We start from the raw sequence: 14,272 nt of genomic DNA on the forward strand, positions 1-14,272 counted from the left end.
CCAGGCAGTGTGCCCCACGTCCAGCACAGAGAAAGTGTGGGTGCTGTCTGCACAGGCTCCACAGGGCAGGGGAGCGGGGTGTAGAAAGGAGGACTATTCCAGTGACTCGTGGAGAAAGAAGTGTTCTGCACACAGGTCTTCCTCCTCTGTGCCAGTGGGCAGGGGCTCCCTGTGGTCAGGGGTGTGAGAGCACACTGCCACCCACCGCCCACCTTGCCTGCTGTCTCCCGTGGAACACCTTTGGCAGTGCCAGCTTCCTGAGCCAGCTGGGGGGCACCTGTCAGACCGCCGGAAACAGAAGCTGCAGGGAGAGACCTGGAAACGTGCATCTCTGACAAGCTCCTCTAGCAGTGCCTGACTGTCTCACTGTCCATGGCTAATTCAGGTTACAGGTTGAGGGTCACTGGCTAAGCCTGGAGCTGAATAAATCTTGTCATTTATTGTCCCTGCTCCACAGGGAGCTGTTAGCTGGGGCAAGACCTCCCGGCACCCCGGACAGTGCAGCTGTGACTGCGGTTTGCTGAGTCATGGGGAAGCAGAGCACAGGGCTGTGCGGGCCCCACCGCGTCTCATGTCTCCTCTCCACCCCTCAGAGGGACGGCCTTTGCCATCCACCTCCCCCCGCCCTCCCTCTCAGGGCCAGCACACTTAGCTTTCATCAGGCAGAAACTTCCAGGGCCCCAGCACAAGCAAAGCCTCCCCAGATAAAGAAGAGGAAGTGAGGCTACAGGGCCCTTCCCTGGGACCTGCCCACCCCACTGGAGCACCTGCCAGCCCAGGCTCTGACCAGATACAAAACCTCCACACTGCGGGGCCCCCTTCCTTCAGGTGCACCTGTGGCAGGACGTACGCACGGTCGCCAGTTCGCCTGCTGGGGGCTTGGCCGGGCCTGCAGTGATGCTCAGCGCTTGGCCCTGGCTGCTGGCCCCAGAGACTTAGATCCCGGCCATGGAAGAGTCTGAGGTTGGAGCTGAGCCATGCTCACCTGGCCCGTGTGACCGCCCACCTTGGCCTGGCCCTTCCCACCCCAAGCAGAGGGGCTGAGCCAGTGCCGGGAACATCCTTTGATGCGTGTGGTGACAACAGGATTCTAGAAGCCAGGACAAGTCTGGGAAAACTGCCACCATGGTCATTTCCCTTCCAGCTGTGCCTTGGGGCTCCCTTCAACCTTCAGGGGCCTTGCCTTCAGCTCTGCCTCCAGCTCCCGTGCTTTAGAACAGCCCTGTTACAACAGAATGACGTGCTATCTGAAGTGGTGGGAGTGGTGGACACGGCAGAGGCCAAGCTCGGCCATCGACAGCACTTGGTTACCCCCGAGGACTGCGCGGCCCCGCTCGCCGGCCTCAAGCATCCCGAATCCCAGAACCGAAAGCAACTCTAGGAAGAACATCTCTAAGGCTGTCCCACAGTGTGGCGGAGCCGCGGGCCTGCGCTGGGCCGAATCAGGCCTTGAAGGGAGGCTCCTGGTGGAGCAGGAGACCCCGAGTTCTCCAGCCTGATCTGCTACAAAAGGCCTCTGGTTCTCCCGCTGGAATGGCTGTGTTCTCGGCATTGGAGCCCAAAACGCACTGGCACCCCTTACACCCAACTCCATTTCCTCTGCCTCCCAGGCTCCGGCTTTAATTCCAGGAACATTCCTTACTCCGGGCGAAGGGGAGGGACTGGTGGATGTCAGCGTGGAGCCTTTCAGTGATGCTTCCATTTGAACTGCAGAAGGCTCCGGAGCTAAGCCTGGGGAAGGTGCTGGGAGAAGAGGCCCGTCTTCCTTTCCCGGAACTGGGGTGAACAGGTGGCTTCGGGTGGGTTTCCCAGTCTGAGCAAACGTCCGTGCCAGGGCTGACGCGTGTCTCGTCAGCTTCCTGGAAAGCCCTGGTCTCTCTGCCGGCCTGGTCTCACCCCCCAACCACAGCTCTCAGCCATGTGCAAAGACCTTGCTGCTCTCTGTCCGCAGATCACGACGTCACCTCCTCACATGTGGCCTGCTGCACGGGTTTGAAGCGCGCAGGCCACGATCAGGACTGCTTTGTTGCCCTGGGCTGCTTGTCTGGCATTTCACGTGGGCGTCATCAGAGCACAACACCCTCTCCCAGCACCCCTGTCAGGGGTCATCCTGCCTGCCGTGGGGATGCGGCGGGGGACTGCATTCTGCTCTGCCTCTCTGAGGCCCCCCTGCTCGGAGAGCTGAGGCCACAGGCAGCCTGCTCGCAAGGGGAGGTGTGCACAGTGGCAGTAGGGGCCTGGGCACCCTCCCTCCCAGGCTCTCAAGTCGTCAGGTCCACCGGCCCAATAAAGCCAGTGTGGTGACGGGCGTGCCCATCACACCCGAACCGGGGAGCTCATCCCAGTCCCGAAGGCCAGACCTCTCCCCTTCTGCTTCGTAAGCCACTTCCTGACATCCCCCCGCTGACCCTACGGTCACCCCTAGCAGCTGTGGGACTCCCCATGAAAGTCCCACAGCTGCCCTCCCGGATAGCCTTCCAGAAACGGTCCCGTCCCCCTCTGTCTCTTCCTCCCCTGCCATGGTTTCCACCCTCCGCCACGTGGGTCTGTCTTCTGTGCAGCTCTGGCTGGCCCATCCCTCTGTCGTGGGGCCAGAAACCGGGAATGTGAGTCAGGGATTAATGGCACAGAGTAAGCTTCCAAAAGCCACGGGGCCACTGGAGGCCTGAGCTTAGAGATAATTTCCCTTCTCTACGAAAAGGCCAGGCATTTAGTCCAGACGGGCAGAGTCAGGAGACAGTCGGCCAGCAGGGGACAGGGAGCAGCCGCAGCCCAGATGGCCACCCGAGAAGAGCGAGTGACTGTCCCCAGCCTGAGACGCGAGACGGCCACTGACCTCTTTTCCTAGAGGTAAGAGCTGGGGCGCCGGGAGCCTCGCGGGGAGAGCGGCCGGCCCCCCACTGCACCTCCAGGCCCCCAAGAAGGCTTGGGGGGCCCCCTCTCTCTTTCCTCGCAGTGGAACTTCCTCCCACCAAGTGCCCAGCACCGTGTCAAGCACTATCCTGTCCTCTTCTCCTGAGCTGTGAAAACTCTCTTTATCTCCTTATAGCAGAATACACTCCTGGGATTTTTAACGTAAAGATTTCAGAAGTTTATACGCGAGAAAGGCGTGGCAGTGCTGGTGCTTCCCACTCCCCACCCCCTCACCACACCAAAGTGAGGCGTTCCAGTTTCAGTTAAATGAGGTACTAAAGTTCAGTGACACGGGAAAAGCAAGTCCATTTCTTCTCACTGCCGCCTGGCAGTGCCTGCAGGGGGGAGGATGTTTGTCTGTGGCACAAATCATTTTTTTCGTGGAGGAGAGCTCACTGCCAAGGAGGGAATTTCCAGGTTTTGTCTTCAGGCTGCAGGGAAGCTGTGACCCCCTCACTCCCCAGCCCAGGTAGTGGGGGGGTGGGGGGGGGGCTTCCAGGGAAGGGAGCTGCTCTCTGGGGCCCCAGGGTCACTTGAAGGTAGATTTGGACTCGGAACTTCCCCTTCTGCGTGGGCCCCACCCTATTGAATAGTTTCATAACAGAGGTGTAAAGACAGGCCTGCTAGTGGCCAAGCCCTCAGCAGCAGTTAAAAAGCAGATGGAACTTGGTGTGCTTGGGGGTCCCCTAAAGTCGGTAGGAGGCACTTTGATCTTCCAGACGGGCTCATCCGTGCCAGGGAGAGGGCTGTGAGCCGTCTGCGGCCAGGGCGGTTACCCTCTGCCTCTATAGGGAGCAGCCTGGGCCCCTGCTCACTGGTGGGTGACTTGGCACCTGCAGACTTGAAATTTTTTCAGTCTCTGGAAAAGGAAAGAGAATCAGCACTGATTAGAGACAGTATACAGAAGGGGTCAAAATGCCAGTTTTGAACCTGGCTGGCCCAGTCCAAATCCCAGTTGCACCACTTACTAGCTGGTAATGGTGGGCAACTTACTTAACGACTCTTGCCTCAGTATCCTCATCTGTAAAATGGGGATAAGGACGCCTGCCCTTTATTTTATTCTTTTTTTTGGTTGTGCCACGCAGCTTACAAAATCTCAGTTCCCCGACCTATGCCCCCCGCGGTGGAAACACAGAGTCCTCACCACTGGACCGCCAGGGAAGTCCCAAGGATTCCTGATGTCAGTGAGTCAGTTCACTCAGGTCTGGCACTTGCCAAGCACTCGGTGAACACTCAGGCTGTTACTGATTAAGAGCTTCTGTTCCCAGACGTTGATCATGAAAAAGTGGCCACGTTTTTGCCCCATGTCAGCTCAGTGATATAGGTGCTAGTATCCCATCTTTCAAGTGTGGGAACTGAAGCACAGGGAGGACAGGTGGTTTTCTCAGGGCTGCTCATTCATTCATTTTTTTTAAATTCAGAGGGGCTTTAATTTTTTATTATGGAATATTTCAAGTATAGAAAAGTACAGAGAATACTTTAACATGCACTCATGTACTTAACATATATTAGCATTTTGTGCTGTATTTGCTGAATTTTTTAACAGATGAAATGCTGAGATAAGACCCCCTTTGTCCTCCTCTCCCATGCCACCCTTCCCCACTTCCTGGAACCGACTGCTCATCGGAAACTGGTGGGCACCCGCTGAGATAGTCCTATGGTGTTCTCATGTACAGTTATAGACTGCTTTGTCTTTTTCAGAATGCTCCAGTCAACTTCATACCACACAATGTTGATTTCTCCCACTCAGTATGCTTTTGAGTATTTCCATGTAGATATGCGCAGACCTTTCTCGTTCACACGGGCTGCTGTGCCATCTTCCAATGGACGAACAGGTCAGATTGTTCATTCTTCTGACCAACATTTAGAGCCCTTCCAAGTTCGCTACTTCACACGCAATGCTACAGTGAATACCCACATCCCCAGTCCTGGCACTCACATGTAGGCTTCCCAGGACACAGGCCCCTCCGTGGGGAGGCTCTCTGGTGGGGGTGAGCTTCCCCAGATGGTGCCCAGTTGCCCTCCAGTCACCCCACTTCCACTCCCTGAGCAGCTCTCTGGCAGGACCAGCACTTGTAATTTCTAGTTCGGTGGGTATGGAGTGGCACTTCCTCATGGTTAACTCATTAAATGCTTACCAGTGGCCGGAGGTGGCCGGGCGCCATGCACGGTTACCAAGTGGCAAAGTGGGACCAGGAGCCCACGGAAGATACACTAGAGCAGCAGTCCCCAGTCATTTTGGCACCAGGGACTGGTTTTGTGGAAGACCATTTTCCCACGGACGGGACGGGGCGGAGCGGGGGAGGTTCAGGCGGTAACGTGAGCCATGGGCGGCTTCACTCACTCGCTCCCGCCGCTCACCTCCTGCTGTGCGGCCCGGTTCCTAACAGGCCATGGGCCACTACCCCTGCTCTAGGCAGAGCATCCCTGCTCTTGCGTCCCGTCCCGTAGCACCTAGCAAGCTCTGATTTGCATGGTTGTTCATTCGCATGGCTGCAGCCCCCGCCCAGTGAGCAGAGATTCCCCCCCAGCAGAAAGTCTGGCTGTTACTGGTTTTTGCATCTCTAGATCCCTACTGTCCCACACGGCAGCCGGCAGCCACACGTGGCTCCTGAGGACTTGAAGTGCGGCTGGGCCCAATGGAGATGTGCTCTAAGTGTAGAATACACCCCGGCTTGGGAAGGGTTAGCACGAGAAAGAACTACCTTGTTAATGATTTTTACATTGACTACAGGTTGAAGTGATAACTTTTGGATAAATCAGGTTAAATGGAATATGCTACTCAGATGAAATTCACCTGTTTCTTTTTACTTGTTTCTAACAAAGCTGCTAGGAGATCACAGATGGCATCTGTGGCTGGAAGTAGATTTCTGTTGGATAGAAATCGCCCTAGACTTTACCAGGCTGGCATTTTATGGCAGGTGCCCCGGGGAGGGTTTGATGAATGGAGTGAGTGACCTGATGCTTTGAGAACAGAACCGCGCTGTACCTGAGCCCCCCCGGCCCACCCCTGATGTTCTCAGCCCGGGCAGGGCAGCTGGTCCCGTGCTAGAGAGCCCTGACACCCTTCCCTTCCTCGCTCCTCCTCCTGCCCCAGGGGAATGAGGCAGAGGCCACGGGAGCCGGCCGCCTGCGGAGGGAACACTGGGCATCTGCCAGGCTGGCCTCCCCCTGAGCAGGGCCTCCCAGAAAGCCCCACGCTGACCAGGGAAACAATGTCCTGCAGAACAGCCCAGGCCCCTTCCAGCCACTGCATGTGACACCCCCACCCTGCCGGCACTGTCCCCGGCTCGTTCATCCAGACCCCCTGGGAGGCCGGGAGCACCCTGAGGGCCGGGAGCCAGCACTCTGGCTGCCCAAGGGCTCCTGGCAGCACGCAGAGCTGCCCCTGGGCGCTGCGCCCGGGCGCTGCACACCACGGCGCCTGCTTTGATGCCTTGAGAAAGGTTAACTTTGCAGCTGCCTGTCTGGGTGGCTGACCCAGGCAGGGCTTGAAGAAAGAGTTCTAAGGCTCTAGCCTGCAGTGTGCAGCGGAGTTACCCCTGGCAGATGGGACCCCAGGCTGAATTGCTGGGGAATCCCCTCCTCCTTCCAGAGATGTGCAGAAACCTTACCGGTTTGGAATCTTTGGGAAGAAGTCTAGTTGACGTACGCTAAGGTTTCAGGTAACTGAATCTGACCCCTCAGGCACAATGCTTTAAAGTATCTTAATGGTTTTAGATGGGAGATATTTAACAATGGTGTTTATTCTTTTCTCTGTGACAAATGGTGACCATTAGGTAAGAGGCTGGATGGGTGACCGGCTGGGTGACCGACAATGACCTCAGGCTCTGTCCAGCGGGGCAGATGGTGTGTCCCTCCGTGCTGTCCCCAGCAGCCACGCTTCCTGGGTCTTCCTCCTCCTTCCTGCTACCAGGCGCTTCACCAGCTGATGCTCTAGCACCATCAGGGCATCTGAATCCACATCCTCCCAGACCCACTTCTCCCTCCAGCCCCCGGCCCATCTGCATCCCCTTTGAAATGCTCTGGGAAAGCCAAGCTTCTTCACGTATATGCGAAAGAAGGGTGAAGCTTTGGACCCGGTCTTGCTGCTAACCCCGGGGTGGACTTTAGCACAAGGCTTTGGGGTATGGATAGGGCGATCCCCAGATATGCCCTCAAATAAATGGTGCTACTGTCCTTATAAGAACATATTGGGTTATGAACAAGAATGTCTATCAAAAGCAACAAATTCGCTACAGATGACCAAGTACCAATATTTTTATCCTCACAATGGTTCCAAGATGTGCTGTTTCCCAGAATCTGGCAAGATCAGAATTAATTCCTTGATTCCTCCTGCCCCCCACATCCCACCGGTCACAGATCCATGCCTACCCCTCCCCCACTGCTCAGGAACCCCGCACCGCATCTCTCCACACCCACGACCTCAACCCCAGCCCAGGTTGGGGCTCTGCATCTGCCGTGGGAGGTCCCATCCCAGAGCCTGGAAGACTGATGAGAAATCCCACCCATGCCCACCATTAAACACCTTTGGTTCTGCAACATTTTTCAAACACTTCTTTTAGTTCAGCATTTGAAATTATGTGACTATAAGTAACTTATTAAATTCAACAAGCACAGTCAATCACACTCAGGTACGCTCCTGAAGCTAAACCTCAGTTCATCTTCAAAGTACTAAAACTTTTGTGAAGACCAAATTCAACACAGATGAACGCTTCAGTGTCTTAAGTTAACTATTATTAGCTTCTATTTTGCAGGTTCCTCTATACTTTAAAACCCATGGATTTTTTTCTTTTTTAATTTAAATTTGGACTGGGTAATCCATTCTCCTGTCTCAAATTTCGAAAGGGGTAAAGGGAAGGGAGTGAAAAGTTCCCCAGGCCTCTGCCTCCAGCCCCACTCCCTCCCTCTCAGGCAGCCAGCTGCCCTGGGTGCTGCAGAGCCCTCCACAGTTTCTCCAGCAGCGCGGGCGTGCGCACACACACACACACACACACGCACACACGAGCAAACGCCGGCCCTTTCTCCTCCCTTTTCACTGAGAGGACAATGTCTGTATACCTTCTACAACATGCTTTTTTCCACTTGGCCATCTTTCCCCATCAGGACATGAAGAAGAGCTTTGTCATTCTCTCTTGCAGCTACAATCTTGTTTGTTTTTGTGTATTGCTTTCTTTTTTCGCTCTGGAACAATTTCCTAGGCCATGGAGAGCCCACAGGGCCTGGTGCAGCCCCGTCCCCCTGACTGCGGTCTCTCTGTGGCCCTGAAGCCCACCTGCCCCCTCCCCACAGCGGTCTGGAGCCAGCTTTGCAGCCCCTTTGATGTGCCCACTGCCCTGCCAAGGCCGCCTCCGTGACCAGCTGCTGCCAAACTCCGCGACCCCCAGGCCCGCCGGTCTGGCCGCCTCTGACCGCTCCCGCCCCCACCTGCCCTCAGCCTCTGGGCTCCTCCACCGAGCCTCCCAAGGGACGTCAAGGCAGGGCTGCCTGCTGTCACTCGCACCCTTCCACCTTGCCTCAGGCATGTATTTGCCTTGTCCCTGAATCCTGCCATCTGCCCCCGCGCGCCTGAACTTTGCCCCCATGACCCCCATCACACTTGTCCCCACACGTCAGGGCTCCCCCCACACGCCCCTATGCTGCTTGTCTGTCCCCCCAAGCTGCCGGCACCCGACAGAGCGCAGATACTCGTGAGATGCTCGTAGGTGAGGAGCTGAAGGAAGGAATGGCTGCCCTCGTTCTCCGTCTCCGTCACAAGTGTGGGCTGGGACACACACGGCTCGGTCCCTCAGCCCGTGCGAGCTCCTCAGTGGGGGCCCTGGGCGGCCCAGCCCGCCTGCGGTGTCGCGGTGCTCTCCAACGCCCCCCTGCTCTTCCTCACCCTCTCTGCCTCCTGCCTCCTCTTCCACCTCCTTCCTTCTCCTGTTTTTGGTCTTCCCTCCTCTTTCCACACCCTCCCACCTTTCATTTTTAGGGCCCATCCTTCGCCCTCCGGCTCCTCTCTGCGGGTGCTGCAGCACCTCCACGAGGGTCCCAGGCTCCCCGTTCTCTCTGCTGCAGAACCAGCCCTCGGGCTCTCTCCAAAAGCCCCAGAGCCTGAGAAGCCTCTGCCCTGGCAGCGGGTGCCGTCCGAGCAGCTGCAGGTCACCTGGTCATTCCACCGCCCAGTCCCTGGGGGGACCTGCCTTTTCCTCCCTCAGCTCTTGTGGCCACGCCCGCCCAGGAGCTGTTAACACAGCAGCTGGGGTTGTTACTGTTGTCATGCTACAGCCTTCATGAGGTGTAACTCACATACCATAAAATTCACCTGCTTTGCCTTGCGTGCACGATCTTTAGTAAATTTACAGATCCTCTGCCCATAGCAATCCCTCCTCATCCCCAGCCCCAGCCCTTGGCAACCAGCAGTCTGCTTTCTGTCTCTATACATTTGCCTGTCTGGACACGTCACGTACATGCCATCATCTGTGTGGCCTTCGTGTCTGGCTTCCCGCACTGAGCATCACGGTTCTGAGGCACACACACCCACGTGATGGCAGGTGCCGGCGCTTCCTGCCGTCTCATGGCTGAGTCATATTCCACGGGGTGGGTGGACCATGGTTTACTTGTCCAGCCATCAGTTGAGGGACAGCTGGCCTGTTTGTACCTTTTGGTTCTTGTGACTAGAGCTGCTGTGCACATCTGTGTGCAAATCTGTGTGTGAACATGTGTCTTCATGTCTCTAGGGTAAATACCTAGAAGTAGAATTGGTGAATTAGCAAATAAATGTTTATAACTTTCTAAGAACCCGCCAAGCTGGATTCCAAAGTGGCTGCATCACTTTACACTCCCAGCAGTAATTTATGAGTTTCTCCACACTCTCACCAACATTTGTTATTTTCCTTTTATTTTTTTGATTAAAGCCCTTTGAGTGCATGTGAAGTGGTTTTGACTTGCATTTCCCTTAAGACTAATGATGTTGTTCTTCTTTTCATGTGTTTCTTGGCCATTTGTACATCTTCTTTGGTGAAATATCTATTTTAATCTGTAAAAAATTTTTTTTAAATTTAAGTGTCAGTTGTTAATTGGGTTACCTGCCTTCTTGTTGTTGAGTTCTGAGCGTCCTTGATGTCTTCAGTCCCTTATCAGGTATGTGATTTGCAATTGTGTTCTCCCCGACTGCGGCTTGGCTTTTCATTTTCTTACAGGTGCCTTTTTGAAGTTTTTAATTTTGACGTAGTGGCCGTTGATTTTTGTGACTTTCCTTCTATTGGTGGACGCTGCTTTGGCGCTGGGCATCGTGCAGAAACCAGGCGCTGTCCTCACTAGCCCAAGACCCAGGGCAGGTGACAGCACCTCTCTGGGCATCAGTCACGTCGTCTGCAAAAGGAGGGCAATGGAGGTTTCCCCGACAGGCAGTGGTTAGGACACCGTGCTTCCACCGCAAGGGCCGCAGGTTTGATCCCTGGTTGGGGAACTAAGATCCCACATGCCGGGTGGTGTGGTCAAAAAAAAGGGGGGCGGTGAATGATAGTACCGTCCTCAGAAAGCTCTGCAAAGTTGTACTTAAAACAGTGCCTCATGCCCAGTTAGCTCAAAACAAACCTTAGTTACAGACTGTGATTCTTTCAGGGAATCTGCAATTCACTCTCACTTTGGACCCTTACTGCAGCCCTCGGAGCTGGTGCTCCTCGCTCCATTTTAAGGTGAAAAACAGAGACTCAGAAAAGCTGGCTGATTGCTTAAGGTCCCATAGCCTGCAGGGGCCTCACAGAGGTGTCACCCTATGTGAGGGTTCCAGCCCTGCTGCTTCCCCACCCTGCTCCCAGAGGCAAAGCAAGGCTGCCTCCCCTGACCCAGCAAGCCCAGGCAGACTCTGTCCCCGGGGTCACTAAACCAGCACAGGCTGGCAGAGGACGCAGAGATGAGGAGCTGCCCCACGCCAAGCCCTCTGCTCTGGGGCAGACGACACTGCTAAGACACTGTGGCCAGCGTGACACTGGAGGGCCCCTGGCAGCCTGGGATGTGGGAGGGGGCGTCTCAGCCCCTTCCAGGGTGGGGTTAAGCCCTTGGCCCCTCCTGACAGCCTCGGGAGCTACAAGGCGAGTCTGTGGCTCTCAGGTGACCCTCTCGGACAGACAAGGCTGCAGACCAGGGCGTCCCCTCCTGTGTGGCCTACCTACCTTTTACCTGGGACCGGTCTCCCCAGGGCCTGGAGTTTCTTTTTTTTATAACTTCAGGAATTTTCAAACATACATGTGGAGAGAGGACAGCACAACCAGTCCCCATGTACCCATCACCGGGATCCAGCAGTGGCCATTTCAGGGCCATTTTCGTCTATCCTCCCATCCACTGGTTAAATTCCAGGCATCATATCATTTCATTCCAAAACCCCACAGTACAAGTGCAGGCACACACATGCACACAAAGGTTTCTCCAGGAAGAAAGGAATTACCTGCCACCCACTCTGTACTGGTGGGTCCTGGTGAGAGAAGACAGCTCTGCCCCCTTTGCAGCCAGACATCCTTGGTCCAGGCCATTTCACCTCTCTGAGCCCCAGTTTCCTCATCTCTACAATGGGATAACAGTGTCTGCTGCCTGGCAAGATGGCTGTGGAGATTAGCCAAGACTGCAGACTGCCTGTGGGTGCACAGGTGGACAGCAGAAGAGTAACAGCAGGGCAGGGAGGGCCAACCCCAACGTCAGGATGGGAGGGAGGGGAGTGACATGCAGATTTTCAAATATCTATAATAACGAATTCTTAGGGGAAGGAAACCTCAAGCAACTGTAGCAAGTTATGGGTGTACATTTTCTCATGCTTTCTACTTTTTTGGACATTGGAATAGTTCATAAATCTAACTGCAGCAAATTAAAGCTGCAATTAGATCGCATCTGTGCTTAACACTTCATAGGAGCCTGGCTCAGCAACCTATTGCTGTGTAACAAACATCCCCAAACGTAAGATAGCAGTGGCTTAAAACAGCCACCATTGTTTACTTTCTCCCAACTCTGTGGGTTACCTGGGCTCAGCCAGGTGGTTCTTGGGCAACTCATGATTCCAGCTGGGGCTGCTGTCACCTGCTGGGGACTTGCCTGGGCTGGAGGTCCAGCCTGGCTCACACACATGGTGGGTGTAGGGGCTGGGTGTTGGCTGGGAGTTCAGCTGGAGTTCTGCCAGGCAGTCTACACCTGGGCTCTCCCTGTGGCTTGGGCATCTCAGCATGGTGGTGGGGTTCTGAGAGGAACCTTCCCGAGAGCACGTCTTCCCAGACAGAGGAAGCAGAAGCCACCAGGGCAGCGTCACTTCTCTTGCATTCCATTGGCTGTGCAGCCTCAGGGCCACAGAGTCAAGGAGGGGAATAAACCTCGCCTTTCAGTGGGGGAGGAGGAAGAATTTGCAGCCCTCTTTAACCTACTACTGTGATCAATAAGTGATTGTTGAATGTGAAACTGAATTTCACAGACATGCCTCACATAGGGAATTAGCTGCTGGTGAGGCCTGGGGGTTGTGAAATGGAAAGATCTCCCCTCCCACCAGCCCTGCTCCCCACCTTCCTGGACAGCTTTTGAAGCCCTTGTGGACCCCAAACCCTCCTATTCCACGTGTGAGTGGGTAGCACTTTCCGGGCAAGGGGAGGTCCTGCCATGGTGACCAGGAAGGCCCAGCTTCTCAGACCCACACGGGGTCTGCTGGGAGGCCAGTCTGCCGGGCACCCACTCTGCCACCCTGCTGCCATGTCTGGGGGCTCCCAAGCACCCCTATTCACAGGCGTCCCGGGCTGGGCTGGCCTCTGCTGAGCCTTGGGTCTGCCCTGATGTCCTTCCTGGCTTAGAAAGTGTCCGCGGCAACCACTGTCACCTCAGCCCTGCTCCTCCCCTTGGCTCCCTCTGTCCCCTCCCTGGTGGGGCCCCAGTGCCACCTCCATCACGATCATCATTCACGCTGCCCCTTGTTGGCAGCTAGAAGGGACACAGGTGGGGCTGTGCAGACAGAACCACCTCCTCCCTGTTCTGGGCACAGCAACCTCACAGAGTCACTCTTCCCCAGCAGCTCCCCCGGGCAGCCTCCCTGGCTTGGCATTTGGGCAGATGGCTCCCTCTGGGAATGGGCTGTCCCGTCTGCTGCTTTCCTTGCAATGTGTCTGGTCCCCTGGTCCCCGGAAACTTTCTGAGGACTTGCAGTTCTTCATTGGTTCGTTGAAACCCCCATGGATTCCACAAGTGTGGCGGGAGTGACTGCCCCACGCTAGGCCCTGTGCCCCAGGCCGAGGCTGTGAGGCCAGCACTGCGGACCCAGTCCCTGCCCTTCCCTGCCAGTGAGACCCAGACCTTCAGTCATGGCACTGATGAACAGAGGGCAGCCGGAGGTCTGCCTGGCAAAGGGACGCTGCTTAGAGCCCTGAAAGTCAGGAGGAGCTAACTGGACAAGGGCGGGTGGAAGGACGTCTCAGGAGGAGGAGCCGCCCTACAAATCTGGTCCCTTTTCTGCCCTCCTTGGGCCACACCCTGAACTCAGAACCCTCACAGCAAGCATTTCCTCCTGATATTTACATGGGCCCCTGCTCCCTTCCGGGGCTTCTCAGAGGTCACCTTCTCAGGGTTGTGGTCCACCTCATCTGAAGTTTTAGCTCTCCACCCTTTAGCCTCGCCCTCTGCTGTATTTTCCCTTGTTAGCACTTAGACTCCGACATCCACAGGGGCAAGGGTCTCTGACTAGTCTCGTTCACTCCCCGTATCCTCAGAGCCTAGACCTGTTGCTGGCACGTGGCAGGTGCTCAGTCCACCCTGCAGTCCTTGTAGAGTTGTGCGCAGGAGTGAGTGCCCACGGGGGCGAGAGGCTGGAATTGCTCCAATTACTCTTCTCCGACATCCCCTGCAGACCAAGGGGCTGAGAAGGGAGGGCTTTGGGGGACGAGCATTAGGGGCCCGACGTCCCAAACCACCCACCTCGGGCCCACACCTGAGCAGTCCCTGCCTCCAGCACCTGCCTCGTCCCAAAACTCCAGGTGATTCCGATCACAGGCAGGTGTGGGGCTGCTGCCCTGGCCTAGTCTCCAGGGTCTGTGGGTTCAAGCCTGTCCCCTCCTCTTCAGTCGCTGCAGCTGCTGCCAGGGGGGTGGTGCAAGGTAAGCCCACTGAGCCGCACTTTCCTCCAGAGCCCATGGGGCCCCCACCCCAAAACAAGCCCGACTTCCTCGGCACCTCACCTGCCTTCCAGGAGAATGGTGTCCACGTGGGATCTCTCTCTTTTAAAAAGAACAAAACAAAACCCCCACTTCATTTTGGAAAATTTCAAATACATACGAAAGCAGAGGGGATCGTATAATGAGCCCCCAAGTACCCGTCACTTAACTCGAACAATTATCAACATTTTCCGTTATTT

The 14,272-nt window shown here is 55.8% G+C and overlaps 1 protein-coding gene across 4 annotated transcripts in view; it reads left to right on the forward strand.

The window, feature by feature from the left end:
* Positions 1–2,605: 2,605 nt before the first annotated feature.
* C16H16orf74 (chromosome 16 C16orf74 homolog) overlaps positions 2,606–14,272 on the forward strand; it is a 43,338-nt gene continuing 31,671 nt past the window's right edge. For all 4 annotated transcript variants that reach the window (XM_057712834.1, XM_057712833.1, XM_057712836.1 and 1 more), the window contains exon 1: positions 2,606–2,850. The gene's annotated coding sequence lies outside the window, so the exon portion shown is untranslated. The remainder of the gene's footprint in view (positions 2,851–14,272) is intronic.

This window comes from Hippopotamus amphibius, chromosome 16, assembly GCF_030028045.1.
Source record: "Hippopotamus amphibius kiboko isolate mHipAmp2 chromosome 16, mHipAmp2.hap2, whole genome shotgun sequence".
In the NCBI taxonomy this organism is placed as follows: Eukaryota; Metazoa; Chordata; class Mammalia; order Artiodactyla; family Hippopotamidae; genus Hippopotamus; species Hippopotamus amphibius.